The sequence below is a fragment of the Natator depressus genome, chromosome 26 (assembly GCF_965152275.1).
Source record: "Natator depressus isolate rNatDep1 chromosome 26, rNatDep2.hap1, whole genome shotgun sequence".
Lineage (NCBI taxonomy): Eukaryota > Metazoa > Chordata > Testudines > Cheloniidae > Natator > Natator depressus.
In genome coordinates this window covers 11,306,452-11,324,386 of record NC_134259.1, presented here as the reverse complement: position 1 = coordinate 11,324,386, position 17,935 = coordinate 11,306,452, and positions in this window count along the sequence as shown.

The following is a 17,935-nucleotide window of genomic DNA, read 5'->3' as shown; positions in this document are numbered from 1 at the left end:
AACACCCCTGTGAGGCAGGGCAGTGTTATTACCCCTTTTTTACACAGGGGAACAGAGGCACAGAGAAGCTAAGGACAACCAAGAAGACTGTGGCACAACAAGGATTTTAACACAGATCTTGGCACGCGCCCTAACCACTGGACCATCCTTCCCCTGAAATGTTAGCTCCTCTCATGCAATTAAAAATCTCAACCTTTGGGTCAGCTGGCATAGCTCTGCATAGCTCCGGTAACGTCAGCGGACCTACGATAGCTGAGGACACGGCCCTTAGTGTGGATTTAACACAATCACAGGCAAAACGCCAATGAGAATCAATGGGAGTTGGCCCAAATGAGAACTTTGAGGCACTGGACCAGAACCTCACTTGGTGTAAATCAGCCTAACTCCACTGACTTCTATGGAGCCATTCTGATTTACTCCAGCTCAAGATCTGACCCACAGTTTTCATGAAAACAATGCTGCAGAAAGCACTTAACAAGGGAGTAACTGGGAGCTTACATAAGGCTGAAGGGGCCAAAGCCTGGAGTCCTGACTCAGCCCTGATGCTCTCTCCCAACACTGAAGTCAATGAGAGTTTAGCCGCAGTAAAGATTGAGTAATTATTGAGGGCTAGATTCTAGGATCTTACTCCATGAACAGCCCTATGTGATGGTGTTCGCTTTGGGGTGCGATCCAGACCAGGGAGGAGCTGCATCACCACTTGCTCTGACACCCGGGGTACCTCACAATGCTTGGCTACTGCAGGTCTAAGCCAGGGCCACTCAGAACCTGCCAACGAGAATGTGGGTCACTCCCCGAGTATCTGTGTTTAGCTGAAGCCCAGGTCCAGCAGAATAGGACTCTGCAGCCTGCCAGTGACCCACCAGCCACACTGGCTTTCAACAGCCTTGATTACAAATATCAAGATGACCCCAAAACACTCTCCCAGTCCTGAATTTCCCCAAAACCATGGGCCCTAAAATGTCCACCCTCTCCTGGACAGTTCAGAGAAATTATAAAGTTCATTGCGCCTGTAAAGAGACAAAAACCACATCACAACTTATTAACACAACTGGAGTAAATACACCCTTCCCTTTAAACACAGCGCTGAGTTGCTTTTTAGGAAGACTAAAACAAACGAACTAACCATAGGATGTAGGTTAAATGATGCCAAGTAAAAAGAATAAAGTTAGAAAGGGTTACAAGCACAAAAGTGAAAACACGCATCTAGAAGTCTAAAACTTAATCTAGCAAGAACTATCTTCAAGATGGTTCTCTCACCAGTCATTCTTCTGCCCAGCCATGGCTGATTTTCTGTCAGTCAGGACCCTCCACAAAAAACACACGGGGAAGGTTTCCCTTGTCTTCCTAGGTGAAAGATCTTTGCCTAAGGACCCATCTTTCTCAGTGTCTGTCTAGTGATGGATGCCGAAGATGGCTTCTCTCCTTGCTTATATCTTCCAAAGTTCAATGAACTTGCTTCACGAAGCAGGATGACCTCATGCTGTTCTTTCCTTGATGTGAGCTTCCCATCCCCCTGTATGATTTCTACGTAAGTGGGGCTTCCATTGTTTCTGATTCTACCATGCTTAATTTACATAGGAGACAGCTGTGCCGTTCCTACACCCTAATATCAATGAGTATCCATAATTCCTTATATAGTGTTCATACATCCATTTCACAATGATATCAATCACCAGTGTCATCAGCTTTCAAAAAAGATCTCACTCTACACTTTTATAATACAGTAATATTGTGTGCTATCAGCCGATTCAATTGCTTCAGCACCCCCTGTCTTGATACCCCGGTAAATCTTTGCAATGTATTGTTTGAAAAGTAAAACCCAAACCAAGCTTCTCTCTCCTGCTGAAGGTAGATGCCATTCTGTCTTCTCCCCTACTCCTTAGGCGAGGTCTACATTGGCAACTGAATGACAAAACTTTTGTCTTTCAGAGGTGTTAAAACTCGCCCCTCCCACCCTTTAAAGACAAAACTTTTGCTGCAATAAGTGGCAGTGTGAACAGTGCACTGTCACCCGGAGCGCTCTCCTGCCAACAAAGCTAACCCCGCTCGTTGTGGGTGGATGGCTTTTGTCGGCAGGAGAGGGGACAAACAGCGGCTACACGGCACGCCTTTTAGAGACACGGCTGTGGCGACACAGCCATGTCGCTAAAAGCTGTGTAGTGTAGACAAAGCCTTAGTGTGAGCTTTGCCTCCACCCTTTGTTAGGTTGATGGGTCCGTTTACGCGACATGTAAATACATTCTCAGTCTTTCAATGTACTTTGGAAGTATCGCCCTGGTGGGGAAAACACATTCCTTTGTATGGGGCAGACTGGTTTACCAACCCCCTTAAACACACTTTAGTAATCCTTCCAGCATATGTCATAACTCTTAACACCCTTTACATACATACATCATGCAGGAATATTAATGATTAGGGAGTTTTAGTTTTCAAATAATACCCCCCCAGGCGTATTTCATACAAAGATTATTATACAATCGTGCGTGGGGTGTTTGAACATAGGAGAGCTTAGTGTCACATCCTGTTACGCTCCAAGCATCAACTTGTGGAGTAAGATGCTACTCAGTGTAAGGGGATCAGGATCAGACCCTGAGTAAGGACTGAGTAATTAGTGAGTAAGGAGCATCAGCCCCATATTTTGTGCATTAAGCCTCCTTCAATTGCAAAAGATTCCAATCAGCCTTTGGTTACTGATCGCGTTGTCAATGATTCCAGGAAGCAGCACCGATCTTGGCCCTCATCCCCCCCGCACCCTCAGCTCTCAGGAATGATGGGAAGGAAGATGGATCTCGGCATGGCCAGCATCGGGGTAAAGGCGGAGCCGCCCCCAGCGCACTCCCAACAAGAGAGCAGAACCCAGAAATACATTGAACCAGACATATTAGCTCACATAGCTCTCCTGAGGCACTTTGCATGCTTCGATCCCCAAGCACTTTACAAAGGAAAGAGATGATTAATTATCCTCATTTTATTGATGGGCAAACTGAGGCACAAAGAGGTGAAGTGACTTGTCCAGGTCAGTGGCCGAGTTGGGATTAGAACTTGGCTCTCCCAGTGCCTAGCCCAGTGCCCATGCTGCCTCCACAAAGGGAGGGATGCTTCTTTCCCCATGAGAAAGGAGTGGTGCTAGGCTGTTTCCATGGAGATCGTGAGTCAAATGCCAGTAGCACATACTGCCTCTCAGTCAGCACCCTACACCTTCTCCACCTTCCAAACACCTTTGGAAACTGACCACAGCAGGAGCCACGGGGGGTGGCTACAAGGTAGGGGCTAGAGCACTGCAAAAACCCAGCGACTCTCCGGTTAGCTCAACAGCATCAGCTGAATGCATGGCCTATCTTAGGGCCTCCTCACTGCTGTATCTGAGCAGCTGACAATCACTACAGGATTTTATCCCCTCAGCACCCATGTGGGCGAGGGAAATATTATCCCCATCTTACTGAGGCACAGAAAGACGACGTGACTTGTCCAAGGTCAAACAGGAAGTGTGTGGCTGGACCAGGAATTGAATCCTAGTCTTACAGATCTCACACTTGCATCCTCACCACTAGGCCATCCACCCTACCACAGCACTGTCCTATAGAGCCTCCCCATTCAATCCTCCAGGACCACGGTCCCCATTCTAAACTGCCTTACACCCCATACTGTCATATACAAATGGGCCACAAAATACCTCCAGTGGTACATAACCATGCTCTGATTTGTTAGCATTTTACACCCCACTTTACACAGGTGTAAACAGCCTGCTTTTCGTTGGTGCTGAACACCCGCAATTCCCATCCAGATCCATGGGAATTGCAGGTACTCAGCACCTTTGAAAATGAATGGCATAATTAGACTGTGGAACTCAATGCCACTGAAAGTCACAGAGGCCAATAATTTAACACAATTCAGAAAGGGACTGGATAACAAGAATACCCAGAGCTATATAATTAACTAAAATGATTGAAGAGATAGAAACTATTAGAGATCAGGATGAGACCTAATGTTGGGAGCGGGGAGATTATCTCATAGATGCTACTGTGGGAATCTTACATCTTCTTGAAGCATCTGTTGCTGCCACTGTCACACAGGATACTGTACTAGATGGTTCTTGGGTTTGCTCCAGTCTGGCACTTCCTATCTTCCACACTGAAACTGTACAGTTTCATTCCTAGAAACAAACAATGTGGCTGGATAATTTTTTATGACCAACAATAAAATCTGCAGTGATGGATTAGGGAGAAGAAACCTCATGCACCAGGGTGTCAGCTGATCACAACAGGGGGTCAGGAAGGAATCTCTCCTACCCGCACAATCGGCCAGGTGCAGTATGGAGAGCCAGCACAGATACCAGCCTTGATGGGCCAATGTTCTGATCCAGTCTGGCAGTTGCAGTGTGGTTCTGTGTTCCATAAATGATGGCACAACACCGTGAAGAATCAGGCCCCACATGTGGCCACGGCGGATACTAGGGTGATTAATAAATAAGGAGCTGAAATAGATTTAGGTCAGTGGGGGATGGACAATTCTTGACTAATCAAAGGGCACAGCATTAACTATTGGAGCAGGAAACACAAAACCCCGTGTAGAAAGGAAGGGTTTCTTCACACAATGTCCGGGATGCTAAGGAAATAGTTTTGCTGTAAATGTTGATTTCACAATATTTAGCACTTTGGATGCAAGTAAATTACAGTTAAAAAAGGAGGAACCAAAAATACTAACTCTGGATAACTGGACCCTGCACTGTTATTTATTTACTTGGAGCTGCCCTTTGCACTAGGTGAGCTGTGCTAAACAAGTTTCTACCCTGAGGGGCTCACAATGAAAGGTCATGGGCTGGCACAGTGCAAATAAAGCTGGCTCAGAGAGATAAAGGAGAGGGCAGGAGGGGAAGAGATAAAGGAAGGGCAGGAGGGCATGAATGTTCCTCCTTTGCACCCTGGGGCTCCTTCCCAGCTCACACTAGGTAGGACGGGTCTGGGATGCGTCCTGTGGACTAGTTATCCAGGCGGGGATCAGGGTTACTGTGACTGTGTGCTGGAATCAAAGATGAGTCAGTACCCTGGTCACTTAAGCCCCAATTAATTCCTCCCAGGGTGGGCATGATGGGGCGCAATGAATGGATTAGAATGGGCTGGGGGAGAATTAACGAGCCAACTGGTCCCTTAACACAGGAGGTATAAGGCAATGCAGGAAGGGCGCCTAGGGGAGAGAGACGTAGGTTAGCAGAACCAGGACGGCTCTCTGGGCGGAGAGATCTTGTCCCTCTCCGTGGCAGAGAACTGAGGAGAAAGAAACCGTGAACAATACGGTATATGGCTCAGTCAGGTGGCGGAAAGAGCAAATATAAATAAACTGCACAGGGGTGTGTAACAACGGAGCTCTCCGAGTGGGAGCAGACAGAGCAGCAGCGGGATGTGGTCCTAACATGCTGCATTTCAGCGGCGCCCGTGGACAGGTGAAGATGCACATTCCGCCAAAGCCTGGCCTGGTCGGAGCAAAACCATGGCCCCCAAGCCTGACTGGTGTATTTCCAAAGGGGCAGGAAAGTAGAGTCACATGATTCGGGAGCCTTGTGACACCCGGTGGAGCCCCTTCAGAATGGTGAGACACCAGCTCCATGTGTATTTCGGGGGGGGAGAGGGGAGCTGGGAGGGAACAGCCCTTTAATGTGTGGGACCTGGCTTGGCCTCTCTTTTCTCTCCAGTCCTATCCTGCTGTTGAGCATAGGTCCGATCCCAGCAGCAGAGCGGGGTGCTGTGCTGAGGACAGCTGTTGGGCCAGGGGCTATGTTCTGCCCGGCCTCTAGCTGGGTGTGGCAAGGAACTCTTCTCCCAGCAACCACTTGACAAGGCTCATGTGAAGACCAAGCAGAACGTCGGCCCCACTCTGCTGCCCTGGAGCCACACAAAAGGGAGCGGAGAGGGGGGCCGAAAAGGCAGAGTCTTGGCTCCCCCCCCCATGCACCAATGAGCGAACTGAGCTGGCTGTAAAGGGGAATAAGCTGAGCTCTACAATGGGGGTGCAGGAGTGGCTGCATGAGGCACAAAGCAGCCCCCCCCCCCCCAGTTCTCCCTGAGGCAGCATGGCCCCCTGTGTTCCCATTGTAGGGATGCAGCCTCACCCCACTAGTGGCCTAACAGGCACAATCCAGCCCTGAGCTACAGTGACTGTTTACCGTGCAGCCTAGCATAGCTGGGGGGCTACCATACAAGCAGCATCAGCCGGGTCATGAATGCCATGTCTACGCCTCCCTCCGAGAGGGGCTTTCGACCGGACAAATACCACCGCGAGATGTCCACCAGTGTCTCTCACAAAGGCTCTGGCTGAGTCCCCCAATAGGTGTGAAAGCGTCAGCAGAAGGTGGTCTACCAGGAGGGTTGGATCCAGGTTGCTAGCGGGTGGCAGGGAGCGTGCCCACCCCCAAAATGGCTCAGCGGGATGTGATGGCAGGCAAAGAGCACTTCTGGTCAAGTGCTGTGGGATGGACAGAAAAATGCTCCCGCAAGACAGCATTAACCAAGCCCTAGAGCGGCTGCAGCTAGCAAGGGCCCTCAGAACCCTGCCCTCCGTGTCTGCATAGCTGTGCATGGATGCATCAGCATAGATATCAGGCTCACAACACAACAATGCAGTGTGGATCCTGAAGTGCGAGCTCAGAAAGAATGGGTCTGCAGGCATGGCTCACATGGACCCGAGGTTACTATGTAGTTCACACATATGCATAGCTTGTTCACTTGCACAAACCCCAGCAGCAGAGCCCTACCTTGCCAGGATTGGAAGCATGCTCTGGAGCACAGCAGAACAGAATGGCGTGAAATAACGATTTTTTGGCTCTGGTTGGTACAAAACAATTTTTTTTAAAACATTTTTCCAGCAAAATGAAAAGGTAAAAAAAAATACCAAAAAAACCCCCAACCATTTAGGGTCAACCCAACTGTTTTGTTTTCAAGGTTTTTTAACCTTGACTTTATAAACCCGAGTCAAATTCTGAAACCTAAACCAAAGTCTAATCCTTTGAACTTTCCAGATTTTTGTTAGTCACCAAAACCAGCCTGAAATTTGCAAATTGTTTCCATCAACCTGAATCTGCCTTTTACGGCAAAAAAATGGATTTGCAGGGTGGGGAAAAAAGGTGGTCCAGTTGTCCAGCAGACGTCCTTTCTGCCTCTAGCTATTTGCAGTGCTACCTTTCATAGATCAACTGAGGTGAAGACAGTGGGATGTCGGCATGAAGTTAATGAAAGAACAGCTAATAACACCTTCCCCCCTGTCCTAACCAGTGCTCTTGGTGCTAAATTAACAGGGTGGCCCCTGGAGCAACCCATAAACTTGGAGGGACAAGGCTGGATTTCATTCCATCCTCCTCCTCCGAGGGCCACCCCTGTAATGTCTAAGAAATCCAGAAAAAGAAAAAAAAAACCTACCAGACCCAAGAGGCTTGTGCATGAAATACATCTCACCAGCAGTGTATTTACCGCCCAACCCACGGCTGGAGAGATATTCTGGCTATCTGAGGCGCAGAGAGCTGTCTGAAGCCAGACTCTGCTAATTATCTGCAAAGGGGAACTTTTGCATCAGGTTTTTTCACAGCCACTTGTTTCTGGCATCCGTTTTTAACCCTCTTGAATTCCCTGCCTCCACAGGTTTAAACCCTAGGAGAGATAGCTCATCCGGTAGCCTATAAGGCAAGCTTGCCTATTATATTCATTGGCTTGCCTTCATTATAGGTAGCTGCTTTCATTACATTCAGCCGTAACGCCAGAAGCCTGCTGGCCCGTATCCTGTAAGACATTAGCTGAAGCATGAGTTAGCATAAGTGCGGTTAAGTAGGCTGAAACCCTTGGCATAGCCGGAGAGTGGTCACTTTGGATAAGCTATTACCAGCAGGAGAGTGAGTTTGTGTGTGTGGTTTTTTGAAAAAAAGGGGGGGGGGGTGAGAAAACCTGGATTTGTGCTGGAAATGGCCCAACTTGATTATCATACACATTGTAAAGAGAGTGGTCACTTTGGATGGGCTATTACCAGCAGGAGAGTGAGTTTGTGTGTGTGTGTGGGGGGGGGGGGCGGAGGGTGAAAAAACCTGGATTTGTGCTGGAAATGGCCCAACTTGATTATCATACACATTGTAAGGAGAGTGATCACTTTAGATAAGCTATTACCAGCAGGAGAGTGGGGTGGGAGGAGGTATTGTTTCATGGTCTCTGTGTATATAATGTCTTCTGCAGTTTCCACAGTATGCATCCGATGAAGTGAGCTGTAGCTCATGAAAGCTTATTCTCAAATAAATTGGTTAGTCTCTAAGGTGCCACAAGTACTCCTTTTCTTTTTACGTATCAATCTGTTAACCTACAGAATAAGTGCAGCTCTGTATTATGTCAGTGAAATATGGGCATGGAGGACACAAGCAGGAGCAGACGATGCTCAGGCCCTATAACAAGGCAGTCACCATGTAGTCCGGGGCTTGTTCTTTCCTGGGCTTCTTCCATTGCTGTCTACTCTTCTACTGCTTCGACTTGCTGAGGAACTTGGACCATCGGCCATCGTGGAATGCCAGAGACAAGGCTGGTCCTTTTGTCTCTTACCACCCGGTCCTCAACCAAGGGTAATGAATATGCAATTCTAAGAGCCTATGCGTAGAATGATACCACAGATAACAAGATAACCCTGATACTGTATTATTCCTATGTGGCTTGGATCTTTTCTAGCTTTACCCAGTATTTTAATAAAGATATCGAAGGTTTTCCTTTGCCCTCAGTGTGAGTGTCCTTGTCATCCACCCCGAAACTCCTCACAAGATATTGAACTCCATAGTGCTAGTTCTGCGTGGCCGGATTCGGGGGGTGGGGGGAGGCAGGGGCAGGAAGAACTTTATCACAGTCAGATCAATTGGCCATCAATCCAAACATTACCACCCTTCCAAAGGGTCAGGCAACAAGCCACAGCTGCATTTGAGGAAGATACAAAGCTCCTGGAGCTTAAGTTGCTTTCTAAGTACTTTTACGGCCCCACCACTGTAATATCTGAGCGCCTCACAAAGGATGAACTTATCCCTACAACACCCCCTTCCCCAGTGAGGTAGGGAAGTATCATTATCCCCATTTTACAGATGGGCAACAAAGGAAAGCAAGCAACGTGCCCCGGGTCATACTGGAGGCCTGTGTCAGAGCCAGGAACAGACCCTACGTCTTCTGAGTTCCAGTCCCAATCACAAGTCCATCCTCCCTGGGAGAGGCTTAGTGTGTGAGAGGGGGTGGCCCTTTAGGTGAGATCTTAAAAATATAAGGGTTTCTCTTGCTTTCTGGGGAGGTGGAAGCCCACTCCCACTTTGGAAGGGTCAGGGTTTTCCCTGCTATCCTTGACAAACGTTTCCCTTCACTCCAGTGCTGAACCATGAGCTGGTGGATACATTGTAGTGGCGGTTTAATGTGTAATCAGACCTGATCATTAATGCTTTTATGTGCCAGGTTAAAAACACTTTTATAGAGGTGGGTGAGCATCATTAGAGAGATGGGAAATGGAAGTTAAGTGACTTGTTTAAGGGGGGGTATCAGGGAAAGGATCAGGAATAGAACCCAGTAGTGCTGACCTTCAACATCCTGCTCTAATCATTCAGGCAGACTCCCTATTACTATGGATAGACACCCATCTTAACTTGTCCCTCTTTGAGCTCAGAGTGAGGCACGTTGCAGGGAATTTAATCAGAAGTCGGTTATACTGGTTCTTTCCCACAGTTGCACTTCTAAGCAGCTGTGCCAAGATCTCTCCCTTGGCCAAGTTTTCAGAACGGATCTGGAACCTGAGATGAAACAATCTCTTTCAAGTAACTCCTCAGTTCCTGGGACGACTGGCCCTGGGCCAAGGAGGATTAGGTTTCAAGTTCCTAAACAGGCAGGAGGCAGATAAAGGTGCAAAGATGTTCCTCTATGAGCAACTGATGCTGGTCACGGGTCTTAAACGTTCCTCGTGGCTCAGCCTGTGTGTGTGTTTGGAGTAAACATTCTGGGTCAGAGGAAGAAACAACCAACCAAAACCACAGGCTCTTGAGGGTGACGGGAACACTTGAGGGCATGTCGAGAGGACAGGATAAATCAAAGAGGGAGCAGAATTGAATGAGCACCTCAAGAGCCGTGGCCTTCATTAAGGATCCCATCCTGCCACCGTTATACCGCGTAGGACCCGGAGTGCGATTGGTTTCATTGGAATGACTCAGTAAGGTACTCAGTGTTACAAGTGGCTAAATCAGAAGCTGCAGACGTTTGCTTTGGTGGGTGGGGGCTAACAAAGAAAAATAAGGGAGTCAGGTGCCCCTTGGCACCTAATTCTCAGAGGCTCCTTTGAAAAGCCAAAACCCCCAACTCCAGTTCTACTGAGCGGGTCAGAAGATTATCCCTTCTGCAATAAGGATGGAGAGAACCTGATTGGAAATACAGCGGAGGGTCTTCAGGGTGGGCAGTTCAGGTCTTGCCTACCGTGTTTCAAAAGAGGCAGTGTCATCACCGCCTGCCACTTGGTTCCAAATACATAAGAATCAGCTTTCCCTCCCTGCCTTTCTACATTGGCCTCCAGTGCGTTTAAAACAAATGGCTTGCATTACATACACACAGAGAAGTCAGATGGAAACAGATATTTTTGCTGGAAGCTTGCAACATAACATGACTTCATTTCTAAGAACTCCGAAAAATAAAAACACAGTAACCAAAACCAGAGAGAGATAAAGCAGGCTGCTCCCTAAAACAGAGGCACAACTCCCCCTTCCTTACTATAGGCTGTCTCCAGATGCTTCTCTGCAGAGCCCTCAAGCTTGCAAGCAGCACTAGGAACCCCGCCTTCTCTCCCCCCCTCACACACTTAAAGTGATAGCTTTCAAATCCAACACAGTCAACAATACACCACAGCATATTGCACTGAACAGGTACCAAAGTGAAAGGTAAACTCCAGCCAAATGGATGATCAGTTGCATTGTGCTGTATAGTATAGTTCCCAATCAGTGAGGCCAGAATTTCCAGAAAGGCTCTCTGTCATAAAGGGTATATGTCAGATTTTCAAGATCTCAGCTCTGGGGTGCCAGAACAGGGGGAGCTGGGGGGCCATGCCCCATCATTTTTACTATCCATAAGGGCGAGAGATGGTGGGAGAGGGGGCAGAGAGGAGCAAGTGGGGGGCAAGGTCTTGGGTGAAGAGGTGGTGCAGGGGTGGGGCCTCGGGGGAATGAGCGGGGCTACAGTTTGGGCACTGGTGCCCCCCCACACTTTTAGGGAGCTTCCGCTGCTCCTGTCTCAGCTTCCACTCAGGCAGCAAAATAAATGACTGGACTTTCAGCATCTTGGGCGCTGGGCTGTTTGGAAAAGCTGACCAAAGATCTCACAGCAGCCGGCAGATGTTAATGAGCTAAGCCTGCCTACACTGCCCTGGGACACAGGAAAGTTTGACACCCATTGTACAGGTTGGTGAATGGTGCCCGAATGGAAGCAGAGGTCTTTTGAAAATCCAGCCCCAATTGTGGGTGTGGAGCACTTGGAAACACATCCTGAGCTCTTCTGAAAATCTGCCCGCCCAAAAAGAGAGCGCGCCAGCTAGCTCAGACAAGCCCCACGTTCTTACGTCACAGAGCCCAGCATTTATCAGAGCTGGGGCATCACTACAGAGCACTTCACCATGTGGTAGAAGTTTTATGTAAGAAATAAGTATCTGACAAACATCCTTCCACTTTACACAAACACTGGGCTCTTCCAAACCACACAGGTTTCCTGCTAGCAGATGGAGCCCTCTTGTTTTATGAGCAAAGCGCAGGCCTCATCTAAACCCAAGGCTTACGTTGACCTCGCTACGTCGCAAAGGGATTTTAAAAATTCACACCTCCCTCCCGGAGAGACACAGCTATGCCGACCTAGCTGCTGCCTCTCGGGGTGGTGGATTTACTACAGCAACAGAGACGTAGCATTTATAATTTATTTATAGATAATAAATTTATTTATAGATCTATTTATTAATAGATAAGCTATTACCAGCAGGAGAGTGGGGTGGGAGGAGGTATTTTTTCATGCTTTGTGTGTATATAAGATCTTCTAAACTTTCCACGGTATGCATCCGATGAAGTGAGCTGTAGCTCACGAAAGCTCATGCTCAAATAAATTGGTTAGTCTCTAAGGTGCCACAAGTACTCCTTTTCTTTTTGTAGCATTTCTAGCGAGACATACCCACAGTTATTGCAAAAGATACCTTAGCAGGGAAGGATCATTCACTTAAAAAGGATGTAGGGAAAAGAACAGCTCTTGTATCAGCATGGGGTTAATTACATTGGCAAAATGTGTATTTCTAGCTGGACACTGGCTGGACTATAAGGACTCTGAAGAGAATTTATAAACTCTCAAATCTGCGTTCATCACATCCAGCTAGGTATTTATACGACCCTCATGCCAGTAGTATGTCAATGTCTCATGACAATTAATGGATGTTAGCTTCACAACAACATGAGATACCAAAGTCCTCGCCCCATTTTACAGGTGGGGAAACTGAGGCTCAGAGAGATTAAATGACTTGCCTCAGGTCCCAGAGGGAAGCTATGGCTGAGAGAGGGACCCGAACCCAAGTCTCTCGAGCCCCAGTCCAGCAGTCTAACCATGAGATTATCCTGCCTATCTAGGCACAACACTTACGTGGTATCACGCCTCTGAGCATTCATGCCACCAAATACAATTTTGCATTGCTGTCTGTCACACAGTGCTTTATAATATATTTAAAAGCTAACATGTACCTTACTGTTCTCCACTAGGAACAATCAAACTGCTCAGCTGTGTGACACAGACTCCCTATACTGCAGATACAAAAATGGAGATTCTCCTTTAGCTCCAGCACCTTGTGATTTCAAGGCAGGAGGATCCGAGTTCTATTTCTGCAGTCAGGGGGAAGTGCTCCGTGACCGCGGTGAGCGGCACAGTTCTGATCCACCTACAAACTTCCCTGAAGCCTGAAGTGTTCAGATGCCAGCTGCGAATTCAGATCCAAACCTACTCCAAGCCCAGGGCTGCTTGGAACTAGGAATTTCAGTTCAGCTGCTGATGAGATACGTGAAATTCACATCTGGGTATCATCACTGGGAGTCTCAATCCCCATAAAGTTTGGGGCGGGGAGGAGAGGTTTGTCCAGTTTGAGATCCAGAGCCATCTCTAATTTCAGGGCAATCAGGAAAAGGCATTAATCTTGCTGCTATCTGACCCTCCTCTGTGCTGAGGGCCCATTAAAACAGCCTGCAAAATTACTGTTTGTGCCTGCGTGAGGGAAGCGTGGCCTCTCTTGATCCGGTTTGACCGGACAGACTTCCCCGAGCGACGGCAGGAATGTGTGTGAAGGGAATCTCTAGGCAACAAGCCTGTTTGCACTCGTGAGCACACGCCCTTTGCCTTTGCACTATTGTTAGGGGCCACTTGTCCCCGCAAAGCAGCTATGTGCATGTGTGAACGCACCCTAGCGGCATTAGCTGTCAGTGTGTCTGAGCATTTTGAACAGCAGGAGATAGGGCAGCTCAGAGGCTCTGGATCGGATTGCATTCATAGGGGCTTGGATACAAAGCATTATATTATTAATAGCTCTGCACAGCTCTTATCGGCTATCCAGACGGTTTAGGTACCAGAGTCCTATAACAAAGCTGCTTAGTGCGAAAAGCTTCAAGTTTGTCGCTATGTCGCACAATATGACAACACACAACTTCACAGCAGCAAAGGGGATAGCGCCTAGCTCTTCCTGCTCCTAAGCCACAAGGCCCTGTGGCTTAAATCAGGGGTTTTTTCAACCTTTTTTCATTTGCTGACCCCATTAAAAGCATTTCAGGTGTGGACCCCTTTGGAAATCTTAGACAGTCTGCAGACCCCCCAGGTTGAAAACCACTGTTCTGTGGCAACGACAACATTTTGCAGACCCCTTAGACATAGTCTGCAGATCCCCAGGGGTCCGCAGACCACATGTTGAAAACCACTGGCTTAAGCTAAAGGAGAATCTCCATTACATATTAGCATTATAGAACCTATGACACAGGGGATCAATTCTGATGCCATCCAGTAGATGGCAGTGGTTCTCATTCACACTAGCCAGCTGATGGCCATGGTTCTCATTCATACTAGGCAGCGACACCTTGTTTTTCCACTTCTTAGACCACCTTTCATTTAAGAGTCTCCAGATATGTCAAAGCTATGAATGATTTAAGCCTCACCTCACTCTCTTGGGAGGTAAATCTTACAGCTGTGGTATAGACTGGTAAAGCAAACAGAAAGGTGAAGTGGATTACAGAGGCAGATTAAAGTAGGATTCTTGGGATGTGGAGCTAGTGGTTTGAGAATTGGGGCCCTAATCTCATTGTGACTCATCTCCCCATCTGTAAATGGGAACAATAACCCCCCTCCCTTTGTCTGACTCATCTATTTAGACGGTAAATGCTTCAGGTTTGTACTGCACCTAGCACAACGGGGCCCTGATTTTGGTTGGCTCCTCTAGGTCCTGCTGAAAGAAAAATAAAACGGGGAGGTTATTACAACAGCCTTTGGGAAAAAAAACCCAATCAGTTATTTAATAAGAGCTCTGCCATCTAACTTTCTTCCTGCTTGTGGGAAAACTAGCTCCGAGTCACGTTACCAGAGCATGGAACCAGCTGGGCATGTGTGCCATTGAACTTTTAAACGACATGCTTCCTCACTGCTCCTTTCCCCACACATGCAGGATAATTACAAAGCTTACAGTAGTCACCTCAAGGAAGATACATGCACATTACAAGTAAAATAACACAGATTTACTGCAGGGCTTCATGTTTGTGTAAAGCAAGCTCTCTCTCTGTATGTATTACATTGCACGTGCAAATAATTTGCCATTATAGACAGGGTACGTGCTCATACAGGGCCTCCATGAAAGCCGAAGGAAGTAAACACCAGACCTACTCTTCCTCTGGAATCTGATCATAATCCTCAAATCAATCCTGAGCTTGATTCTTTATTATCTAAAAGTAGCTTCAGGGCTCAGTGGATAGGACACACAGTCAGTGCTCCTGTTAAAAATGGCTGGCAAGATTGGCCACACCCAGCGCCAGGGACAAGTAGCTCTTTAGTTTTATTAGAGCCAGACTGAGCCACCCTTACTTACCCGGAGTAGCACTGGGGTGTGCAAGGAATTCCACTGATTGCAGGCCTGTAATGATGGTAAAGCACCGAGTTGCCTGAATAGAAGGTGATGAGCGTTCAGTAGGACAGCCGTCATCCTTACGGTTCAGGCACAAAGCGTAAAATTTATGCCTGTGAAGAGCGGGCAGCACAGAGACGATGCATCAGTTAAGTCCCCCCTCAGCCCTATTCTGAACGTTTAAATGGTGCAGAGGTCCTTGTGCTGGTCCTCTTTGGTGGTGAATTTCACCCACATGGAGATGCTGCTAATCCACAGAGGTAAAAGGAGAGCTTCTTAGAGCATGTGAGAGTGACACTATACCTACTAGGCAGGACAGCCTAAGGAGAGCGTACAGGGCTCAGACTCCAGATAGCTTTGCTTCTAGGCCCAGATCTGGCCTGCTGGGTGACCATGGGTGATACAAGGATAACAGTACTGACCCCTCCCCCTCTTTGTAAAGCCATTTGAAACCAACCGATGAAATGGTCTCTCTAAGAACTAGATTGTTTCATTATTCTAACTGTACCGCTAATTCCAATACACCAGTTCAGTCCATGCCCGTCACATTGATTAAAATACGTGATTGATCTTAGATCCAGACAGCCACCCGGGTGTACAGCCCAACTTCCATACCACAAGGTGGAGTTTATAGGCCCGGCTTTCAGAACAAGCTGAGCGACTTGCAGCTCCCCTGGGCTCTGCCTGGGTGCTCAGCACTTCTGAAAACCGGGTGTCTTTCTAACAAAATACACTGCTGCTCGGGCACAAGAAACGGGGTGGATGCAGGAGTCAGTGAGAGAAATGCTCTGGCACGGGGAATGCAAGGAGGTCAGACTAGAGAGATCATAGTGGTCTTTTTTAGGCTTAAGATCTATGAATATCAGGCTCTGTATTGTGAGTTGTGGACACAATTACTTGGCGTATGCAGTGTCGTTGTACCTGTGTCGGTCCTAGGATTTGAGAGAGAGTAGGTGGGTGAGGTAATATGCTTTATTGGACCAGCTGCTGTCGGTGAAAGAGGCAAGCTTCCGAGCTACACAAAGCTTTTCTTCCAGTGTGGGAAAGGTATTAACAGTGTCACAGCTAAATACAAGATCCAACAGATAGTTTATCATTCGTTGGTGCCACTTAGTGCATGCTCTAACTACTTATGCTAAACTAAGTGGCACCAACGAATGATAAACTATCTGTTGGATCTTGTATTTAGCTGTGACGCTGTTAGTACCTTTCCCAGTCTGGAAGAATTGCTCTGTGTAGCTCGAAAGCTTGTCTCTTTCACCAACAGCAGTTGGTCCAATAAAACATATTACTTCACCCACCTTGTCTCTCACTTTTACTTGTAGTCACTTTCAATCATGGGGCTTCTTTAGGCTCTTTTCCATCTCAGCATTTTGACTTTAATGTCAGGTGTCCATAGCCAGTGTTCCAAAGAGTCTAGGAAATTCACCTACAGCTATTAAAGGGAAGATTGTTATTTTTAAATTAACCCAAAGGATTTGATTCCACTCACATTAAGTAGATGGTCAAGTTAGTAGTGACCAAATTCACTGGAGGATTCCATACAAATCACACTATTTTGTCCAGTGCCTTTCATACAAATTTCAGCCCAGATTGTGCCTTTAGAGCTATGCACAGAGGGGACACTCTGTTCATGGGGATGGGGTGATCCAAAGAAGGCAAGGAGACATTAGAGAGCAGGATGTGGCCTTATACAGCTATTGCTTCGTCCCCTATATGTAAGCCCTACTAATCTTTCCGTATCCCATACCCTGAAATGCTCAGAACCCCCATCAACGCATAACTTGGATCATTTCCTTACCCTGCATGTATCATAGTGCGGGGACAGAATTAATGATGGGTTTCAGTTGCTCTAGACATAGGCCAGGATCAAAATCCAGGATCTAAACACCCTCCAAATCCCACCCCGAGCTCTCTGGGGCAGGGACTTCGACTTGTTTGCACAGCACCTAGCACAATACGTTCAGAGTTACAAAGGGATCTAGGCACCTAAAGCTGCAGAGAGGTACCTAGTGGGATTTTCTATATCCCCATCAGCTGCCAGATTTGCAAAGGTAGTTAGGCACCTAGTGGAATTCACTTCAGGGTGTCTGAAATCCTGACTCAGATCCAGATCCGTATGGTACATCAGGAGCCACTCTAAACTGTACCCGCTCTTGCTTTTCCAGTCCCCACAGCGGTTCCTGTTTGACTAACATGCGGTCAACTTTTTCCCTCTTCGGTGATTAGAGCACCGCAATCTCCAAGCCATGTTGGTTTATACTCAGTAATGCCCTTCTCTGAGATGCCACCAATAAAAGCATGAGGTGGAAGGCTGGCCCAGTGGTTTAGTCTCAGGAGAGCTGGATTCTATTTCTGGGTTCACACAGTCTGTGTGACCTGGGGCCAGGCACTAGATCTGTCTGTGATTCAGTTTCCCATACATAAAATGCACTGCCCTGCCTCTGTGAGGTATAAATACCTGAAAAAGGGTGAGGCACTTAGATACTATGGTAATGAAGGCCATAGGTAATTAAGTTAGGTAGAAGTGTCTAATTCATCAGCTGATGGCAGTTAAACCACTGTGTCCATTTTAATGGCTGTGTCAAGGAGAATTTGCTGTATATTTTTGTGCATAAGCTGCACAGAGTTTTTTTTAAAATATTGTCTTAAATAAAACTATTTTGGGTCATAAATTATAGCAGCAACAATTAACTGGATGCTTTAATTCATCCCTATACAGTGCTAAAGAAAGAATTAATCCTTTCCTACCCGTTGCTCTGAATGTTAAAAAGTTCTACTAAGG